The sequence below is a fragment of the Pinus tabuliformis genome, chromosome 1_1 (assembly GCF_031772625.1).
Source record: "Pinus tabuliformis cultivar Carrire ecotype Pingquan chromosome 1_1, CPIR1, whole genome shotgun sequence".
Classification (NCBI taxonomy): Eukaryota; Viridiplantae; Streptophyta; class Pinopsida; order Pinales; family Pinaceae; genus Pinus; species Pinus tabuliformis.
This window is the reverse complement of record NC_142297.1, coordinates 536,431,856-536,454,657: the sequence shown is the minus strand read 5'-3', so window position 1 is coordinate 536,454,657 and position 22,802 is coordinate 536,431,856. Positions and strand designations below refer to the sequence as shown.

General features: G+C 37.8%; 2 pseudogenes; both read right to left on the bottom strand.

Moving 5' to 3' along the window:
* Positions 1 to 9,891: 9,891 nt before the first annotated feature.
* On the bottom strand, positions 9,892 to 10,468 carry LOC149214159 (uncharacterized; annotated as a pseudogene).
* A 2,209-nt stretch (positions 10,469 to 12,677) lies between these two features.
* On the bottom strand, positions 12,678 to 14,707 carry LOC149214158 (DEAD-box ATP-dependent RNA helicase 52B-like; annotated as a pseudogene).
* Between the last annotated feature and the right edge of the window lie 8,095 nt (positions 14,708 to 22,802).

Sequence of the window (22,802 nt, the reverse complement as noted above, 5' to 3'; positions counted from 1 at the left end):
TAGTGTACTTCATGCCATGAAAGAGAATCAGGAGAATGTGGTTGAGCTGACTATGAATAATCCCACAAAGGAAAGGGTTGCCCTCAGAAATATTCCCAAAGTGTTTCTCTTTTGAATGAACAGCGAAAACACTCACAAAGCGGTGTTTCGTGTAAGGAACATCAAAGAAAATGCACACCAAAAAAAACAAAAATACATACAAAAAAACGTGAAAATGCAAATGTCGTTCGAAAAATCACAAATGTTGTTTCTTCTGAGAAAGGAATAGCAGAGACACTCAAATGTTGTTCCTTTTCGCAAAGGATCGGCAAAAACACACAAGTGCTGTTCCTTTTTCGCAAAGGAACAACAAAAACATCCACGTGCTGTTCCTTTTCGCAAAGGAACAGCAAAAAACACGCAAGTGCTGTTCTTTTTCGCAAAGGAACAGCAAAGTCACACAAGTGTTGTTCCATTTCGAAAAGGAACAGCAAAAACACACGAATGCTGTTCCATTTCGAAAAGGAACAGCAAAAACACACAAATGTTGTTCCATTTCAAAAAGGAACAGCAAAAACACGCAAGTGCTGTTCCATTTCGAAAAGGAACAGCAAAATCACACAAATGCTGTTCCATTTCAAAAAGGAACAGCAAAAACACACAAATGTTGTTCCATTTCGAAAAGGAACAGCAAAAACACACAAGTGTTGTTCCTTTTTGAAAAGGAACAGCAAAGTCACACAAGTGCTGTTCCATTTCGAAAAGGAACAGCAAAATCACACAAATGCTGTTCCATTTCGAAAAGGAACAACAAAATCACACAAATGCTGTTCCATTTCGAAAAGGAACAGCAAAAACACGCAAGTGCTGTTCCATTTCGAAAAGGAACAACAAAATCACACAAATGTTGTTCCATTTCGAAAAGGAACAGCAAAAACACGCAAGTGTTGTTCCATTTCGAAAAGGAACAGCAAAATCACACAAATGCTATTCCATTTCGAAAAGGAACAGCAAAATCACACAAATGCTGTTCCTTTTCGAAAAGGAACAGCAAAGTCACACAAGTGTTGTTCCATTTCGAAAAGGAACAACAAAATCACACAAATGCTGTTCCATTTCGAAAAGGAACAGCAAAAACACACGAATGTTGTTCCATTTCGAAAAGGAACAGCAAAAACACGCAAGTGCTGTTCCATTTCGAAAAGGAACAGCAAAATCACACAAATGTTGTTCCATTTCGAAAAGGAACAGCAAAAACACACAAATGTTGTTCCATTTCGAAAAGGAACAGCAAAAACACGCAAGTGCTGTTCCTTTTCGAAAAGGAACAGCAAAATCACACAAATGTTGTTCCATTTCGAAAAGGAACAGCAAAAACAGCAAAAACGCGCAAAGAATGAATTAGCTGTTCACTGCATTGATGCTGAGGATGAGTTGCACTTTGAATGAAGCAACACCTGAAACACAAAATATAAAAGAAATTAGAAAAAAACAACATTTTATTTAAAAACAATATGTAAATTAAGTTACAACAGCTATGATATTATGTAAAAAAAATGATCTTTTTGAAAAATGTTTTGGCAGCAAAGAGATGACATGAATCTTCAAATGGAAATCAATTCTTCATTTCTTCTATTATGAATCCGTTGGGTAATAAGTTGGATGAAATTCCTTTGTTTTATTAAAATTTGTTTCAAGAATCACTTGTCCATAAATTGACGTTCTTTTTCTCCTAGGACCTGCAAAAAACGAGTGTCTACCTGCAATAAAACATTAAATCATGGAGAAAGAGAGGTGCGCGGGCTCTCCTAATCCAAGAATTATGTAAAAAACTAACAAGTAGTTACTCTGTAGAACAAATCCTTGGAGAAAATAACAAAGTAAAGTTTATTTGTTACCTGCGGGAGAGCAATGGTCAATCATACTAACCTGCAGTGTTTTAATCACAACTTCTTTGTTTTTCGTCGAAATTGAGTGATTCCAAAGCCAAATGAGAGCTAATTCGAAGGTTTATCTCCATTAGAAACAGGTTTTAAAGATTCAATGATATGATATGTCAATTTTAGTTAGAACGACCTGCATAATAGAGTCATTGTCGATTACCCGACTTAGACCAACAGTTGATATTTCAAACATAACTTTTTCGTTTGATGTCGGATTCGAATGATTCAAATTGGAAATGAAAGTAGATTCATTTATTTATCTCCAATAGAAACAGGTTTTGAAGAAAATAATAATTGATAGGTCAAATATTGTAAGGAACAGCCGGAAAGACGGAGTTTTAAGAGTGCTGTTTTACGATAGACAGTCAGTATTTTGATCATAACTTCCCCATACGATATTGAAAATGAGTGATTCCAATTAAATTGTAAACTAGATTCATAGGGGAATCTACCATAGAAACAGGTTTTAAAAATTCATTCATTTAAGCCTCCAAAAACTCACTGTCCCAACTCTGTTCCTGAGCTGCCGGCTACACATCCGGTCAATGTTTTGACTCTAACTTTTTCGTTTCAAATCCAAATTGAGTGATTCAAATTGGGTTAGAAAGTAGACATCAAGGGCTACTTGGGGTAGAAACAGGTTTTAAAAATATTCACTTTTGGTCCCTCAAAACATGACTGTCCCGACTGTTTTTCCAGAGATTTCATCAAGCCCGCAAGCCAAAAAAATGATATTCAAGCATTTTTTCAAATTGGTGTTAAAAATGAAAATGAGTGTTTGTATAAATTATTATTTCCATTATGATTCATCTACATACACAAATGAATTAAAAAATTATCACCAATGTTGATTTGCATAGCATGTTGCAACAAAAAACAACTAGGTTTACATGGAAAAACAAAATGCATTTATTTTATTCCCTTATTTATTTTATTTTCTACACTAACCTATTTTGATTTGAAAAATGAATATGACTACGTATATGAATACTTCCAGTGAAGCCATTTTCGAAGTAAGGCTTCACGTATGCACATACCCAAATTTGAAAAATGCATCTTAATGAATATTAGGGTATGAGAAGCCAACTTCCCTTCAAAAAATGGTATCAAAAATTGTTGAAGCATGGAGTGATGTTGCAAACAAATGATGGAGTGAAACCAACCTTCAATGTATCCTTTATTTTCTTGATTTCGCATAGCCATCATATCATGAAGTTCTTGAGCTTTTAAAATAGCTCGTTGATGCATAGTAAAAGAAACCTCATTTTCTTCCATAGCTTCTACAATTTTTGCATTTGAAACATTCTGAATCTCATTGTAGGTTTTCTCTAATAACACATGTGAGATAGAATGGGTGGGAAGGGTGGGTAAATTTGCCAGCTCAACATTGTAAGCATGTTGTACTGGTTTATTATGGTGAGGGTGTGGAATTAGTTGAGCAGGAAAATGTGTAAAGAATGGAGCATTGTGATGATGTGGCTGATTGGGTTGTGTGAATGGTTTTGAGGGGCAAGCAAGGTGTTGTGAAAGAGCTGGTGGATAATATGGAGAATGTGCTTGTGCTACAAGATGAGGGAGAGTAGTCATGCCATCATAAGATGAACCATGCCCAACTTGTAAACAAGATAGGTGGTTATATTGAAATTGACATGGCTGCCCTAACACATTAGCATTCCATAATGGATTATGCAAGTATGACAATGGAGAAAAAGTGTTTTGAACCATACCTATAGGCCTTGTTGCAGCTTTCTTACCTCTTTGATATGCTACTTCCATCCTAGGTAAGGAAGAGTGAATATCTATGAGATGCTCCTTTCGGTCATGAGGGCAAAACACTTCATCCAATTCTTGATTCTTATGAACTTGCAAAACATCCAATTTTTCATTTAGAGAGCTAATAAAATCAACTTTAAAATTTTCAAATAAAGCATTGATTTCAGCTCTTATGTCTCCTATTCTTGTAGCAGATTTGGAAAAGGAAAAACAAACATCTCTAGAATTCTTACCAGCCTTGGAGATTCCTCTTGAATACCTTATGCACAACTCACAAACATCATCATATGATAACTGAAAAACATCACCTTTTCCTATCAGATTTAAGATTTCTAAACATTCATCTTTGATTCCTTTAAGAAGGAGTGTTTTTAAGATCTCTTTCTCCAAATGCTTATATTTTGATTTTTGAAGGTTATAATGAAATCGATCTACATAATCCTCCAAACTTTCATCTTCCCCTTGTATCATACCGAAAATATCTTCATTGGATTTGCAATAGTCTTGGTACTTCTTCAAGAATATGTTCTTCATGTCCTCCCATGATTGGATGCAATTCCCACCTAGGCTCATGAACCATCGGAGAGCTGCTCCTTTTAGAGTAAGAGGAAACACTTTCAATCTTTGATCATTAGTACAATAATCATATCCTCTACAAATTATTTCGAACTCAAATAAAAATGTATCTGGATCTTCATTTGCTAAACCATGAAAATTTGGTAAAGATGGGGGAATTATGTGCATTTGTGTCACTCCTAGATCTTTGATAGGAAATTCAAAAGTAAAAATGTGATCCATTTCTTACCATAATAGAAGATGTTCTTCATGTGTTTCTTCAAGGCTCCTTCTTCAAATGTTCCTGTCAATCGGTTAGTGACATGGGTGGTGCTTACATCACCACTTGCGTGAGATCATGTGATTCATTTTTTTAAAAATTTCTATCTTTTTCCTAATCATTCACACAAAAATTCAAACATCTATTTCTACTCTAGGTTCTTTAGAGTCCTGCTGGAAAGCGGACGGGGGAGCAGGGCTTTTACATGCTCCGTACGCAGGTTCTTACCTTCCGTTTTTAAGATCCAACTCTTCCCTAGCAGGTACTCATCAGATTCACACTACTCTTTAGAAATGGCTACACTCTCCCCGGCAACGACGCCAAAATGTGGAGCGATAAAAAGGTGTCTTTCGAACTCCTAATTACCTTCACATTAATTATCAACCCAGGGACGACTTTTTATTTCAAGAGTGTACTCTGTCTGAGGCGGCTATTTACTTAAGAGTAATGTTTCGCAGTATAGTGCTTAAAACCCAAAAGTAAATGAATGCTTGAAACAAAATCTAATTGGAACAGCAAGAAACTAAATCATTCATTCAAACAACCATCAATCGAGGATATAGTAGCAATAACTCATTCCTCTAGAAATTGATGCAAAAGGAATTAGAGTATGGATCATGGATCTGGGAGCATAATAGCGTCTGCTGTGTCTCACGACAGCCTTGATCCTCCTCCCACACCAAACCAATAAATGCAAGTAAAAAGGAACAACAAGAAAGCAGAATGGAATGGCAATTCAGAAATGGAACAGCAGTAAAAAGGAACGGCAGGAAAGAAACTAAATCTCACGAGTTCAACACTCTCAATTCTCGGCATCAACTTACATACAAAGAAAGCGCAATCTTTTGTACAAGTAGACAGTTTAATCAAATGGAACAACAAATCGTCAATCATATATACACAACATACTTATTATAGCAATCTGATGTTTCCAAAGAACATGACTTCTGTTTCCAAATGAAATAATATTACTTTCGGGTTCCCACGAATAAGAGTTCAAAATGAATCCAATAGCAATATTTAGTATGAAAGCTCTGTAACAGAAACAATCGGTTTAAATAGTGAACATGTAATCAACTCCGAAAAGATTCATTACGCAACATAGAGTCACTTACATAAACTTGCTTAATGAAACCATTAATGGATTAGTCATAACAGAGCGTGGAACAACATATAACAAATACATCAGATTACTTAAATAATGGAAATAAACAAACCACACACAATTTACCGTATAACAATACAACGGCAAGTGTCCGTTGGAGCTGGGCTCGTAGCTTCCAATGGCACCGACGTAACTTACTTCAGATGCAGGGACGAATTGAACACCAAGTCCTTTATATTGATTGCATTAACAAAAGTATACAAAATCAGGTCTCAACAAGACTCCATGATCAAAGTTGTTCTGAAACTTATAATTACAACAACAATCGTCCTCTTCACCCCTCTCTGATCTTGGGTTTCATTTAAATAGAAAAATATCAGAGCATGGATAGTTACAAAATGATTTGTTTTACAAAATTGGATGGATTCTAACCAATTGATCAACAAGGACAAGGCGGATTTGGCTTTGCAGCTAAGATTTGGAGGACGGTCGCAACTACAAATCTGAGAAAATCGTGCTCAAAGAACCCTGCGTTTCTCCCTGTACAAGCCGAATTTGGGCAAACTGTTTTCTATGAAGATAATTGGGCCCGTTCTGGACAAAACCCATGTTCCGGATTTTCCAAATTCGTCTTCATTTGCTCAGAATCTTAACCGTAAAACTGTCACCCCTTAAACCATCGAATTTCTGAGTTGGCTGATTTAAAAATCAAATCTTCAATCTGGAAGTTACTTTGGAGGCTAAGAATGGTAGATAATGTTATAACAAACTTATTAGAACTATCATTGATAAAATAATGCATAATAATCAATTTATTAGAAATAAAGGAGAATAAATAATATTCATCCATGAGAGCATAAATCATTTATAAAATGGATTTAAATGATAAATTATAATAAATGACATGATGAAGAATGGTGGAAATGGGTGGAATAAACGTTCACAAGTGACAATAATCATGGCATATTAACGACCCAATAGCTGCCATTGAATATGATGCTAATATGTTTCAAGCCTGGAGCTATAATATCAGGCTTGAGGATGCCTGGATTAACACTATTTGGGCCTTGAGAAGAAAAGGCTATCATCATTGGAGTTGGTTTTGCAAGCTGTTGAGTTCTTGGAGGAGAAATGTAAGCAACAGGGGGCACTGTAGATTTGATGTATTTAAAGACTTTTGCCCCATCAGCTTGCAGTCAAGTGTGTAGCAGGAAGAATGTGAGCATCTGCAGAGACGTCGTTGGCATTTGCAGGATCATTGGCGAGGCTGTATGTGAACGTCTTCAACTGAAAAAACTTTAATAATTTCACATTTGAAAGCAATGATTTCTTCTTCAAAACAGAGTTTTGAAGAAGAATCTCTTTTGAGCGTTATTGATGATAAAAAATTTGAAATTATGAAACTTATTTAGGATCCTCCCTCTGGCCTGCAAGCATTATTTCACACTTCTGGAGACAAAACCCTAGACCTAGAAACTAAGAAGACCCTTTTTGACCAAAATAGCATCTAAGACTGTAAAAGACGTGAAATGAACCTTGGTGAATTTGACTCTGACAGAGGACTGACAAGACTGAGTCTAACATTGGCTCCAATTGGGATGGCAGCTTCCGCTCTGTGGAGGTGCCAAGAACAGCAGATCTCTAGAAGAGCTAGACAGTGCCTTCGTCCATTGGGCTATGGAGTCCCTTATTTCGGCAAACCAACGTGACTCGATTTATTGACTGAAACTTGACTCAAACTAACTCAATGCCAAATGAAATGACTGAAAAACTTGACTCTAACAAACTAACTCAAAATGGCAAAGACCTGGACTTAGAACTTCAAGCTTGGTGGCAGTACATGGCCACCTGTGTTTCTTACAAGACCATATATCCTCAAACTATATCAAAATGCCAATGTAACCAGTCAAGAAGATGCCTTCTCGCTTGATTCTCCTGATCAGATCTCCAGGTCAACCGTAGATACTTGTAATTGGGCATCCAGAAAGCTAATTGACCCTGATCTCCTTCATCACCGAATACTGCAATAATCACCTTCACTGCTGACTGCAATAAATCTGCCATTGGATCGTGAAAAACATGAATATTTTCTTCCTGCTGAAGAAACAAGGTGTCCTTTGCTTCAAATTCTGGTCTTCCTTCATCATGTACTTCAGTAAAAGTATGCTCCTAGGCTTCAAAAAACTCTGAACAGGTAGATGAGCAGATATCTTCTTGGAAAAACATTTCAACACATGAAACATATGAAGAGGAATCTGAATGGAAATCCTGAATGTTTTGATCTTCTGTGGTACGAATGTATTGAATGAAGGTCTGATCTTGTTTTTCATACACTGACTGGATTACCTCTTCATGAAGGTTGTATTCTAATGAACTGAGAACATTTGGATCCATAACTATGTCTTCTGCATCCTAGATGATTTCAACAGAAAAGTTCTCTTTCATAGGATTTCGTACTAGGCATTATTGGTCATCACAATCTGAATCTGGTACTGAAATAACTATCCCGACATTATCACATTTTGAAATTAGAACTGAACTTACTTGCATGTCATCTTCTACTATTGACAGATCTGAACCAACATTTTTTCTTTCATCACCTTCAGCCATATGGAACTCTTCAACCTGCTGATAAGTATCCTCTAAGATTTTTGTGTGCTGCTGAAACGGATTTTCATACAGGGCTTCCATGATCTCTTCATCCATGAAATTATCATCTTCATAATATTTCTCAATGCTTTCAATAAAACTATGAACATGGCTACAACAGTTTTGAACTAAAGTCAAGGCTGGATATGATTCTTTGTACCTCTCAGAGAATACTGCATGAAAATCCTTTAAACAATAAATAGAAGCAGGTGGCAAACTTTCAGACCAAGATCAGGCTTCGTCTACTAGGGTAGCCATAAAAATTTTCATCAAACAGTCTTCAGGAAAATTGATCTTTAACCTATGCACATGAATGTGAAATTTCACCAGATGAAGAGCAGCATCATTACTTTCCACATTTCTAAACACAGGCAAATTCTTTGACCAATCTACCTTGGGCATTTTATTTGGAAAACCTGGGATGTGCTCTCGGCTCATGGGAGCGTATCTTCTTGCAATCTGATCCATCTTAAAAATGTCAAAGCTACTGACATCTCTACAGTGGAGTCACCATGAAGCACCGGTTGCTGGATTCTTCAGTGAAAGGAGTCATCAGGTGAATGATTTCAGTCATCTTCTTATGTATGATCATTGTTCACCATCAACAATCAGCACTGAACTTGAGATATGTACTGGGGCAACACAATCTTCAAGCAAACCCTTTTCATCCCCAGTGGAGTCCCCATTATGTTAGCACTCGAATCTGCCTCAGGTTGAAGAAGGAAAAACTCGAGGCAACATCAAACCAAGCTCAGCCTCGTAGCTAGCCCTACGATGACATGAGCGGGCTGTCTCCAGTCAATCTCAATAAAATGAGGAATCGGGTGCGAGATGACTAAAAATGGGAACTGATTTTAGGCTAGTAAATGGATAGGAAAGGGGTAATTTGATAAATGACTGGGTTTTCTGGGCAGCGTGGGATCGAGAATAGCATGAGCAGGGAGATTAAATCCGAGACACAGATTATCTCAGGAGGCAAGATAGGCAATAAATTTAGCATTCAATTTTGAAATTATATGTAATGAAAAGAATGTTGAGAGATTGACAAGGGAAATAGATGAATCCTTATCAAACAGAAGAAAACACAAAACATGAATACCTTCCCAAGGCAACGCAGCAAACTGGATTCTGCCTTTCTTACTTAAAAGTATTCATTTAGAAATGATTATGAAATGAAATGGAAACATAACAAACTACATATGAAACAAAGGAAAAGACAAATGCTAAATTCACACCACAAGAATCTCAGGAGTCAGAGCTGTATCTTTTCATTAAATCCCTGTCAAAAACTGTACAGTGAAGTTTTCCTTCACAGCTCTCCCACTAGTTGCCAGAACTCCGAACCCTTTACACATAAATTTTCATACAATAAATAGACTCAGGAATGGGAAAACAGATCGATGAGAATAGGGGCCATTTCACCTAAAATCATGAGAATAGGAAAAGTCTGCTCTAAAAAGGAGTAGCGTTACATTTCGTTTGTTGATAACCAATTAAAAGACAGAATGTGGAACATAGACCCTTTGATTTTGCAACTACAATAAAAAATAGACCGTCGGTTTCCTATATTTTTTCTCTGGTAAGTATTTTGGGTTTTAATTTAGGCTTCACGGTTTTTGGCTCTTCACCTTCTGCTCCTCAACATTGATCATCCATTGCACATTCATTGCATGGTGGTTCAGATATTTCTCATCCATCTCCATTCTTCATTCAAACAGATTACAATATTTTTCATGACATTTCATCTGCCCCTCCTCAGCCATCTTAAGGTTTGACATGATCATCTTATTGTTCTCAGACAAGGTTTCCTTAATGCCAGCTGTTTTTGATGATGATTTTCATTTTTTCCTTGGATATTGTTTATCTCTATCAGTAGAGGTATCACCAGGGCTCTGAAGTGGTGTCTCAGGCATTGTATTTTCATGCATTATCACATTCTTTGCAGGTGTAAGGAAATCTTCAAATGTTTCCATGATTTGATGCGGATGTATCAATAATCATATCTCCAACATCATTTTCTTTCAGGCCAAAATGTTTATGCATTGCATCATATAGTTCCTTGGTATAATTAGTTGGTAGTCTCTTGTCCATCTGTTCTTTTGGTGTCATGTTCCAGTAGCTGACATGACCTGGTGGAATATTTCTTTCATAAGGTCTAATCTTCTTATAGTCAGGTAGAATATGTTTCCATCATTTTGCTTAGCTTTAAGAGCCGTCAATATTGCAATTTCTTCTAATACATCTGAAGAATCCAAGACAGTGCAAGATAAATCGAAGTCTGAGATAAGGGTATATCGATGTTTGACAGAATGACCTTGCTTCAATAAGGGAACCAAAGTTCTCTGCTCCAAAGGCATAGCGTGAAAGAACTTTATCTCTTGTTTGAAGGCATGAGAATATAACCTCTCCTGGACTTCATTCTCTTCCCTAGTTAATGGCTTAGCCAGTTTGTATAGCACCCTTTCAGTTGTTAATGATGGTCCTTGATCTTCAAGAAAGATCCGCTCAATCCACTCCTTGTGTGGGTGATCAAAATTAGATTCTGAAGCTCTGGAAATTTCATGCCCCAAGAAATTATCAAGCATCGAGCAAGGGGTCAGAGTAGTTATTGTGTATGCCGGTATTTTTTTTTCAACAGGATTTAGCCCCTTCCTTCCTTCCACCTTGCCAGTAGCGGTTGCTAGTAAAAAATTTGAGTACTCGAGTGTCACCATGTTGGGAGAGCACTCCTTTTCATTAATCATTCCTTGTTTCTTCTTTAAATCCTTCAAGTGTTGAGCATATTTCACAGCTTCTTCTCTTACATGTCTTATTGAATCCTTCCGATTCTTATTATCTTTATTGCCTTCGCAACCTTCTGCCAGCTTGCACCTTCTCACAGTAAACTCGTTGATTTGATCTGCGGTTGTATTCCTGGAAAAAATTATAAGTATGTCTGCAAAGGTACTATTTCCGATCCATCGTTTTTGGCCATCTAACTTCCAACCACCTTTTTCCACCAAAAAATGGTGATTGCACAGGTGCATCCTTGAGTTCTCTGGTTATTTATCCAATACCAATGATTCTTGATTGCCTTCCTTTGCATGGTGCAAGAATTGATGTTTTAGAATCTATCCATTAGGTGCCAACATTAAACCCCTTGATAGAGCCCTGGAACTTGCTTCAAACATTTCATTTAATGAAGGTTCCACTTTGGTAGCACTTGCAAAGGATATAAAGACCTGACGAGTAGATGAAAGAAGGTTCTTCACATGATTTCTTGCTGAAACAATGGTGTCTGGTCATGAAACATATGCAACATGATCAGGTTCACTAGCTAATAGCATTAAACGCTAATTGTAAATTTTTCGATATATAGGAACCCATTTTGGAATAATAAGACTTCTAGAACCAATGCATTCATAAGAAGTGTTGTTCTGTACCATTAAATCAGCCTCCATCAACATCATCAAATCACCTTTTCTTGCCAAGCTTATCTCAGTCGAATATTTACATAAGGATTTCTCAAGATATGTTTTCTGTTCTTGGACGTCATTCAATGCACTAATTTGAGGATGTAAATTCAATGATGGATATTCTTGCAATTTGAGCCCACAAGAAACAGGACCCCTGTTTAATGAAGGAAATTAGGGAAGCTTTCACACTCTGAGTGCATGAACAATTGAATCAATGTTAGAAACCACGTTCCATCCAGACTTGGACAAATATGAGTTTAGAAATCCACCTTCCACAATATCGTCAAAAACATTAATTTTAAGTGGTGGCCAACCAAGAACTCTGTTCTGAGCTGTGAAAAAATGTCACTTTCAGTTCTTTTCAATGCCTGATTGAAAACAACAATACGATCCCTCGGTGTCACTTCTGATGGCTTCACATTTAACAAATGAGGGTCCAGAGACTCTAAAACCAGATCTCGAACATCTGAAGGATAAACATTTTGTTGTAAAGGAGCATGATGGGCAAGCCACAATAAACCCTCTCTTAAGAAATCATCCCTAAAAAAAAAAAACCCTTTGACATCCTTTTCATTCTCTCTATCAAGAATAATAGACCAGCTATAAATCCTCATCCTATCCAATTTATGAAGCTCTAATAGGTTCTCTATTGTGATTCCTTCAATATTTCCGGAGCTCATCTGGCAAACGATATTCAGTTTGACCAGTTGTCTTTAAATATATCTCAGTTGTCTACTGATGGACTATCTATATGGAGGTCGCTCTGCGAATTGTTTAGTTTTCTATTCAGTGTGTCGTCTGGAAAAATGGTTTTCCATTAAAATTTTGCTTTTAATCAACGCACCCAGCTGCCATTATCCTTTAACACCATGTGCAACCCAATCAAAACAAATTCATTACTCTGTTTAGCAGGATCAAAACGTATGATTATGCACCCTTCATCCCTCTGGACAACACATTGGTTTAAAACGGCAGCCTTTGTGTGCCCAGTATGGAGATAGCTGCATTGGAACCTCTTGGTTTGCTTCTTGCATGAGTTTCAGACAACGACCTTGCTAGAGAAAGGTTACTTTCATTAAAAAAAAGAGTTTCCAACCCTGATTTACCAACACGACCTGTACGCCCTATGCGGTGGACATAGTCATCAATATCACTTGGCAAATCAAAATTAATTACATGCGCCACATGTGGAATATCAAGTCCACGTGCAGCCATGTCTGTTGCAACTAAACTAGGTGCAGCCCCCACTCTTGAAGTTTCTCAGAGATTGCTCGCGCTCCTGTTGAGATTTATCTCCATGAATACTTGTTGTAGGAAATCCATTTGACGATAGCCAACATTCCAATGCATCAGCTTCCCTCTTCGTCTCCACAAGGACTAAGGTCAACGATATTTTTCCATGAGTACCTTCAGCTTTCTGAACATGAATAAGATTCATTAAATGGCTATGTTTATCAGCATTAGGAACAAACTCTACTCTTTGTACAATCAGATCTGTGCCGGAACCCACCCTTCCAACTGCCAGAAATATATAATTTGAAAGAAAATCCATAGCCAACCTCTGTATCTCCTTTGGAAAAGTAGCACTGAAGAGCATGGTCTGCCTTCTGCCAGCTGGAGGCATATCTATTTCTTGGGAAATTTTACGAATTTGGGGTTCAAAACCGATGCCAAGCATGTGATCAGCCTCGTCTAAGGCCAAATATTGTATCATAGAAAATGACAACCTACCCCTTGTCTATCATCATGATTACGAGGATAATCCCTGTCATTTTTCATACCAAAACCATGACCACCTTAAGGATGTTCATCATGCGCATGGCCACCAACAGGATGGTCATTATAACCATGGTGTCATTCAGAAGAAAGCCGTGGGCTACGAGTTTGACTCTGGCTTCCACTGTAACCATGGCCATATCATCTATACCTTCCAAATAATTGTCGCCTCAGCTCCCTGTTGATCTGCTTAAGGTGCATAAAATTACAATAGCCAGCACGTTTGCCTGTATTCTCTTCATATTGCCAACACGATGCTTCAATTCCCTCCATGCTTGCTCCTTCCCACTACAGCCACAACCACATTAAGCAAGAAACGAGAAAGCAAAATCCAACTCGGAGAAAATTTGGCAGAAAATTCACATTACAGGCTTATGCGCCGCGCGCCAATCCCAGTGCGCCGCACCCTCGGTGTGCGCCGCGCCCATTGAAAACTCGAACTGAGGGGTGGCTCTGTGTGCGTCGCGCCCTGGGTGTGCGCCGCACCCTGGGTGTGCGCCGCGCCCTGGGTGTGCGCCGTGCGCCTTAGTATATGGGACGTGCTGCTTCCAAGTCACACAATCGGCTTCTTCCACACATTTTTTTTTCTCTTGTGCTTTCTTGGCATGCAAATGAATTTCTCAAAAATGGAAAATCTCTCATATAGCCGTGGATTTTTATTTTTCTCTTCTGAAACCCGTTTTTGTAATGTTTCCTCGGACTTTTTGAATTTGAATGGTGAAACTTTGTGTCAAATTTTGCAGGGAATGTTATAGTAAAAGATTTATTCTCCCCTTTCTTGGAAAACTCAATTTCTGTGGGTTTCACCAACACCAAAACTCTAGGAGGACCCGTCACCTCCGCTTTATAAGTCACATGTCCCTCTGCCACATTTTCCAGCGTTCTCTTCACAATCGCGGTTCCCTGCAATTCTGCGACTGTAATGGAAGGATAGTTGGAGGTTATGTATCTTAGATGAGCGTGCTGGACATGAGAATTCCTTTCCTATAATGGCCCTGATCTGTGTTGAAGTATAATTTAAGGCGCAAAAAAAATTGTAGTGATTTTCGGGTGATAGATCATAGACTAGTCCTGGATTTCCAGCCACATCCGGATTAACATGACCTGCACCATAGTTAAAAGGACCTGTTGTTTGCCTTGATACATTCTGGATTGGCTCCTTCTTGTTGTCCAATTTTGTGGCTGTACTCATAATGGCAGATCTGATAGCTGCTGGGCTCCAATCAGGATGTGCTCCCTTTAATAAAAACTGCAACGCCAGCAACATGCGGGCACGACATAGATGTGTCGGATATTACATTGAAAGGTAGATGCGAATGATCGAATAAGAGATCAGTTGGTGAGGCTGCCATTGAATATGCTGCTAGTATGTTCAAGCCTGGAGCTGTAATATCAGGCTTGAGGATGCCTGGATTAACACTATTTGGGCCCTGAGAGGAAAAGGTTGTCATCACTGGAGCTGGTTTTGCAAGCCGTTGAGTTCTTGGAGGAGAAATGTAAGCAACAGGGGGCACTGTAGATTTGATGTATTTAAAGACTTTTGCCCATCAGCTTGCAGTCAAGTGTGTAGCAGGAAGAATGTGAGCATCTGCAGAGACGTCATTGGCATTTATAGGATCATTGGCGAGGCTGTATGTGAACGTCCTCAACTAAAAAAAACTTTAATAATCTGATATTTGAAAGCAATGATTTCTTCTTCAAAACAGAGTTTTGAAGAAGAATCTCTTTTGAGCGTTATTGATGATAAAAAATTTGAAATGAAACTTATTTAGGATCCTCCCTCTGGCCTGCAAGCATTATTTCACACTTCTGGAGACAAAACCCTGGACCTAGAAACTGACAAGACTCTTTTTGACCAAAATAGCATCTAAGACTGTAAATGACGTGAAATGAACCTTGGTGAATTTGACTCTGACAGAGGACTGACAAGACTGAGTCTAACAGGTGGAAGATTGAACCAATAAAGGTGAACCTCGGAAAATGTGTCAAGGACATGGAAAAGTTGAAAGTTAAGGTTTAGTGGGTTTATGGTATATTTCTATTATATGAGGTTATAATAGAAATAAAATGACTTAAAAGGTTAAGTCAAGTTAACCAAAGCTTACGAGGTTGAATAAAATTTCACTCGAAAGGTTAATGAAGGTTTAGACTATTGAATAGTAAAATATAACATTTCCATATAAAACTTAATTAAGAACATTAAACCTTCGTTTAAGAAGTTTTTCACCATGGATTAGGTGATTAAGGCCTGGAACCAGTGACATGTAATTTTATTTGCATAATGTGGGTATTGTCGGCTTAGGCTGGCAAAACATTCCAATTTAACAAAACAATATAATTTTGTAAAAGAATACTCAGTCTACCATGGTGGAAACAAAAAGTGAAGATAGACATAGTTGAATCTTATTGCCAATCTGAAAAATCAAAACATTATCCACATCATTTTGCATTTGTAAGCTCGTCTGCAAGAGGTCACAAAATCAAATCCCCTTGGAATAGTAATAAAATGATGCAGTGGTTGTGGAGGAGGGAATGCCCGCGCATATTCAGCAAGTCTAATGAGGAAGAGACCCCTAATCACTAGAGGCTTTGTGAAGTAATGGCCTATCATTGTACCCAATTGTAACTAAAAATAATGGTTTTCAATCCCATGGCAGACGTTATTTTAATCATCTAACACCAAAATCAAAATATGGAGATAAATAATGATTAATTGAGTGACAAAGTGTGTGTGAGGATGGAAGATAATGATCGAACACCATTGAAGGATAGAAGAAATAGATAAATGAGAGGGTAATAATGGGAGGGAAATAGAGTAGGAGATATGATGCCATCATTTCCCATAGGATGAAGTCTTGGCATAGAGGCTCTTGCTCAGAGGCTATGAGCCTCTTCCTCACGAAATTGGTTTTCTCGCAAGGATTGGTTGAGTATGTTGGTTGGGGATGAGAAAATTCCCATTGAAATCGTTTGGAAAAGTGTGAATCAATGATATGCAAGTTCTCTCCTCAATTGAAGTGGGCACCATCCTCATGCATGAGAAAAAATGTTACAAGCCACCTTTAGAATGAAGTAAAGTTAAAAACAAGCAGAGAGACAAACTCGCAATGGCATAGTTTAGAGGTTTCTTGGGATAATGACCCTCTTTCTTGCTTGGGGATTCTCAAGATGAAAGAAACAAAAGTTTCACTAGTGTTTTCCTTTATGTTCCTTAGTATGGAATGTGATATGTGATTTTAGTGAATTTTTAAACAACTTCATCCATTTGTCACTTAGATTTCATGTAATTCATCTAGAAAGGTGACTTACCTCTTCCTCCACGAGTGTTTTTGCCTATACTTGTCCTTTTTTGTTCCTTAGTATGGAATGTAATTTGTGTTTTTAGTGAATTTTTTAACAACCTAATCCATTTGTCACTTAGATTTCATGTAATTCATGCAGAAAAATGACTTACCTCTTCCTCCACCAGTGTTTTTTCCTATACGAGGAGTTGGGTAAGCTTGTGTTTATTTTCTCAATTCAACTTCATATCTTATGACTTGATATGTACTAAAATGTTCTTAATATTTGTTTGTGTTCAACTTCGGAACCCTTAAGTGCATTTCTCAAATCTTTGGCATTCCTTTCAAATCAAATTAGTCGCATTTCAAGCATTTAGGAATGCCAATTTCAAATTGCCTTATGAAGGTTGAGGTATGGACAAAATATATAGACAAAATGAAGAGGAAAATGTAGCATTGGGGAATGCAATGGATTAATTTGGCTAGAAGGATAACTTTGATTAAGTCAATTCTCTCTGCCCTCCCCTTATACCAATGCACAAGTGTGCAAGCTCCAAATGGGATCCAAAAGCAAATTGAGTTAATCATAAGGAAGTTCCTTTGGCAGGGAGGTAAAACAAAGACAAAAGAAATTAGTTTAGTAAGCTAGAATCAAGTAATAGTTCCTTATGAAAAAGAAGGAATATCCATCAGGCATCTAGGTTTGATGAACCCAGCTTTGGGAGGAAAAATCATATGGAGGCTAATAACTAGAGAAGCTTCATGGTGGAAGAAAATTTTAGAGCATAAATACATTAGCACCTCATGACATCAGCTTCTCACCTCCCAGATTCCTAATAGACCATGTTCACAAATTTGGAAGCTATGCAAAAAATATCTTCCCTTTATACAAGCCAATTCTTCTAGAATCCCTTGGGGAGGACAAGAAATAAACATCTGGACATATAGCATTATGGGTAAGCCTTCTCTCTCTTTGTTATAGGACATTCAATATCTCGAGTTATGGCTTCAAAATAAAGGCATTTTAAAATTGAATCAAATATCATCATGGTATCAACATGACAATACATGGGACAAATGAAATCTTCCTACAGTCCCCCCTTAGCTTAGCCATCAAGGGAACCTCCTCCTCCACCGTCTCAAGGGAGTGACCCCTATTTTTTTTAGTTAATAAGAAAATTTAAAATGGAAGCCAACTAGAAGAGATTATTCAATCAAATCTGGATATGGAAAACTCCAAGATGGTATTGAATAATAACCCATATGGCCCCTTTGGAAAATTGTTTGGAAATATGAAAGTCTCCCCAAAATCAAAGTTTTCATATGGGAAATGCTCAAGGGGAATATTCTCATAGTTGACAATCTCATAAAACAAGGCATCCATGGTCCTTCAATATTCACTTTTTGATCTAAATTTGAGGAAAACATTCATAATCTTTTCATTTCATTCAAATTCTCAAATAATTGTTAGCAAGCCTTGGTAAGTCCTCTCCAAGTCAAACTAAATTCCACTCTTAGGATATATGAATTCATTATCAATTGGAAAACCAATTATCCTTATGCTTTCAAAAGAAAAATCACGCTTAAATGCTTCTAGACTCTCCTCCTAGCTTTTTTATGTTGGTAGTGCTTGTTAGCAAGGAACAAATATATATTTCAAAACAAAAATTTTGAAACCAGAAAAGTCTTGGCCAAAACTTGGAGTCTTTCCATGGAAACCATTTTGTCAAAATGTAACAATTAAACATATATCAATCTATTACAAAATGAAGAGAGACATTGGTTCAACTTCGTCTTAGATAGGTCACCCCACATTATCTGTCTACCCAAGGTAAATCTTCTAAGTTCAGTTAATTGGAAGGTGCGTTTGAAATATCGGAATTTAAGGGATTCAGTAACATCTCTCAAGTGGACCTACCTCTTCTTTGATGGTGCCTCTAAATCAAATCTCGATTTAGATAGTGCTAGAGGTTTCATTATCAATCATCTGGCATCAAAATTAGTGTCATTCAATTGGGGGTTAGGTATTGAATATAATAATAGGGATGAGGCATATGGCTTCATTTTGGGTGCTCATATCCTTTGTGAGCGCAATTCCAAAAATTTGATAGTGATTGGAGATTAAATTATCCTCATCAGATGGTCAAAAATATGATTCCCAAAAATTTTGACCTTGGGAAAATTTGTTGGGTTGTGTTATATTCGTTCCACGACTAGCCGACATAGTTAACCAGAGGGTTAGAAGGGGGCGGAGCCCCCCCTTCGTTGCGCCGATTACGTAGTAGGGGGTGTAACAGGGGGTTTGAGGGTGTAGGTAACCCCACTCTATGGGGTCCTACCTATGGTTTGGACCCTATATTAGGTTGGGTGGACCTACCTACGGTTTTGTGCATGATTTTTCACACATGGTTTTGGACATGATGGTTTTGTGCCCATGGTTTTGGACGCCATGGTTTTCAGTCCATGGTATTGGATGCTTTGGCATGTATAAATATGTATTGTAACGTTGAAAGGAACATAATGAAAAGTCAATCTAGTAGTCCTGGTTTTAGGATCTAGGGGAAAATTTTTGTGTATATGTGTTTTATGTGTTATGCTCTCGCATTATTTATTTTTTGTGTTTTAGAATTCATATGCAGGTAATTTTTGTACGGGGTTAAAACCAACATTTGGAATCAGAGTTATTTTTGGCTTCAAGGGGACGCCTTTGATGCTGAGGGGTTTTGCTCGGGCCTGTGGTAGACCCTGTTCAGTGGGAGATCTGTGAGATCGATTCTGGTGGTGAAAGAAGATGGCGAGCAGTGGAAAGATAGAGATCGAGAAATTTAATGGTCATAGTTTTGAGTTGTGGAAACTCAAGATGGAGAATCTGTTGCTGGATAAAGATCAGTGGATCACTATAGATCCGGGTACTAAAACAATTGGAGTGTCCATTGTAGAATGGAATAAGTTGGATCGGAAGGTAAAGAGAACAATATTATTGTGTGTCTTAGAGGGACTTTGTACCAATCTAAGTCTCTGGTGAATAAATTGTTCCCGCGGAAAAAGTTGTATAACTGAGGACAAAAGATGGAGACTCGGTGACAGAGCATCTAAACACATTTAATACCGTTGTAAGTTAATTATTATCTGTTGATATTAGAATTTCAGATGAATATAAGTGCATCAGTTTGTTGTGTTCTCTACTAGATTCGTGGGATAGTCTAGTTATTGCAATAGGTAGCAATACAACTACATTGCAGTTTGATGAGATAGTCTCATCCTTGCTGACAGAGGAGATGAGACGGAAAAATATGGAGAGCCAGAATGGTGATGCCTTGTTTGAAAGAGGATGGTCCTAGAATAGAAATAGAACTAACTCATCGATTGGGAGATCTAAATATAGAGGGGGATCTAAATCTTCGGGAAAACCTGTAAAGGTGGTGTGCTGGAAATGCTGAAAGGAAGGGCACTACAAAAGGGAATATAAATCTAAAGCTCCTGACAAAGGAAAGGGATACGATGATGCTCCTTCTATAGAGGCGAAAACCACATCAGATAATGGTGGGGATGTGTACTTGGCTTCTTCAAGTACACATGTAGATCATGACACATGGTTGATTAACTCAGGTGCATCCTTTCACTTCACTCCCCATAGAGAGTGGTTCTGCAAGTATGAGAAATATGATGGTGGTAATGTCTTATTAGGGGATGATAGGAAGGCTAGAATCGTTGTTTGTGGAAAAGTAAAGTTGAAGTTGCAAGGTGGAAGGGTTAGAACACTTCCGGGTGTTCTGCATATTCCTACATTGGCTAGAAATCTGATTTCTATAAGAAATCTAGATGATGCAGGTGTAAAAACAGTGTTTGAGAAGGATACCTGCAAGATGGTTTGGGGAGCACTGGTATTGATGTGGGGAGTTCGGATTGGAACTCTGTACAAGCTGCAAGGTAGCACTGTTTTTGATGGGTGCAACAACTCCATGGTTCCTGAAAGTGGAGTAGAAAACCTAGTGGTTTATGGAGAGAAGACCATGTTGTGGCATCAAAGGCTCGGACATATTGGAGAGAAGGGCCTTCGTATACTTCACGGTAAAGGTATGGTAGAAGGTATGAGTAATAGCTCTCTAGATTTTGATTTCTATGAAAATTGTTTATATGGGAAGTATAATCGGGTGATTTTCCCCTTTGGTGGTAAGAGGGCGAAACAGATATCAGAGCTTGTGCACAATGATGTGTTTGGACCTGTGAAGGTTCCATCACTGGGAAAGTCTGTGTACTATGTATCATTTATAGATTACTTCTCAAGGAATACATGGATATATTTCCTTAAGAAGAAATCTCAAGTCTTTGATAGGTTTAAAGAATTTAAGGCTCTGGTGGAAAACTAGATAGAGAAGAAGATAAAGGTGGTGAGGACAGATAACGGTGGAGGAGTTTTGCAGTAACGAATTTGAAGAATTATGTAAGAAGTGTGGTATAGCACGATAGAAGACTACTCCATATACACCTTAGCAAAATGGAGTTGCAAAAATAATGAACAGGACGTTGTTGGAAAGGGCAAGAAGCATGCTCAGTGATGGTGGGTTAGGACAAGAATTTTGGGCAGAGGCAGTGGAGATTGCATTTTACCTGGTCAACGAATCACCTTCATCAGCATTGGAGGATAAGACTCCACAAGAGGTATGGACTAGTAAGAAACCCTCTCTTTCACATCTGAGTGTATTTATGTGATGCATATGTACATGTTCCAAAGGAGAAAAGAACAAAGTTGGATAGTAAATCTGAAAAGTGCATCTTTATTGGGTATAAGAATGGTTTAAAGGGTTATAAGCTTTGGAACCTAGTAACATGGAAGGTTGTGTACAGCTGAGATGTGGTGTTCATAGAGGTGAAATATGTTATTAAACATGAACTTTAACCAAAGGAACCTGAGAAGATAGAGTTTGAGCTTAAGGAGGAAGATTCAGACTCTACAGCAGAGGAGGAATCAGAAGATGAAGAGCCACAAACTCCGGGTGTGAGAAGATCAGTTCAAGAAAGAAGGCAGCCAGAAAGGTATAGTCCATCTTATTTTTGTTCAAATTTTTCTTTGTCTATTACTAATGATGATCCGAGAAATGTGAACGAAGCAGTAGATTTATAGGATAGAAAGCTTTGGAAAGAGGCCATGGTTGATGAAATGTCATCTTTGCACAAAAATGAGGTATGGGATCTCATGTAGTTGTTGGATGGAAGGAAACCCATTCACAACAAATGTGTGTTCAAGAAGAAGACAAATGCATAAGGAAAGTTGGAGAAATACAAATCTTGATTCGTAGAAAAAAGGTTATTCCCAGGTGCCGGGAATTGATTTTGGCGATATTTTTTAACTTGTTGCCAAGGTAGCTTCTATTAGATTACTTCTATCGATTACTACTGCTTTTGATTTTGAGGTAGAACAGATGGATGTGAAGACAACATCTCTTATGAAGGCTTTGCAGTGAAGGGTAAGAAAGAATTGGTATGCAAGTTAAAGAAGTCACCAAGGATGTGGTGTCAGAAATTTGATACAATTATACGGGGACTTGGCTTCACCACAAGAAAAGCAGATCACTATGTGTACTTAAATTAATTGGCGACCTTGTTATTTATTTGGTCTTGTATGTGGATGATATGTTTCTAGTTGGAAATGACAAAGAAATTATCTAGGATTTAAAGACCCATTTGTCCTCCAAATTTCACATGAAATATCTTGGTGTTGCAAACTATATTTTGGGCATGGAAATTAAAAGAGATTGAACAAAGAGGAAGATCTAGTTAAACCAGAGGAAGTATGTTGAGAAAATATTGCAGAGGTTTAATATGCAAGATAGTAAACTGGTGAAGGTTCCTATTCCTGTAGGTGTAAAGTTATTTACTATACAATGTCCCAACATATAAGAAGAGGAGAAGGACATGTCCCATGTTCCATATGGAAGTGTAGTCAGTAGCCTGATGTATGCGATGGTCTGTACTAAACCAGAAATTGCACGTAAAGTGGGAGTA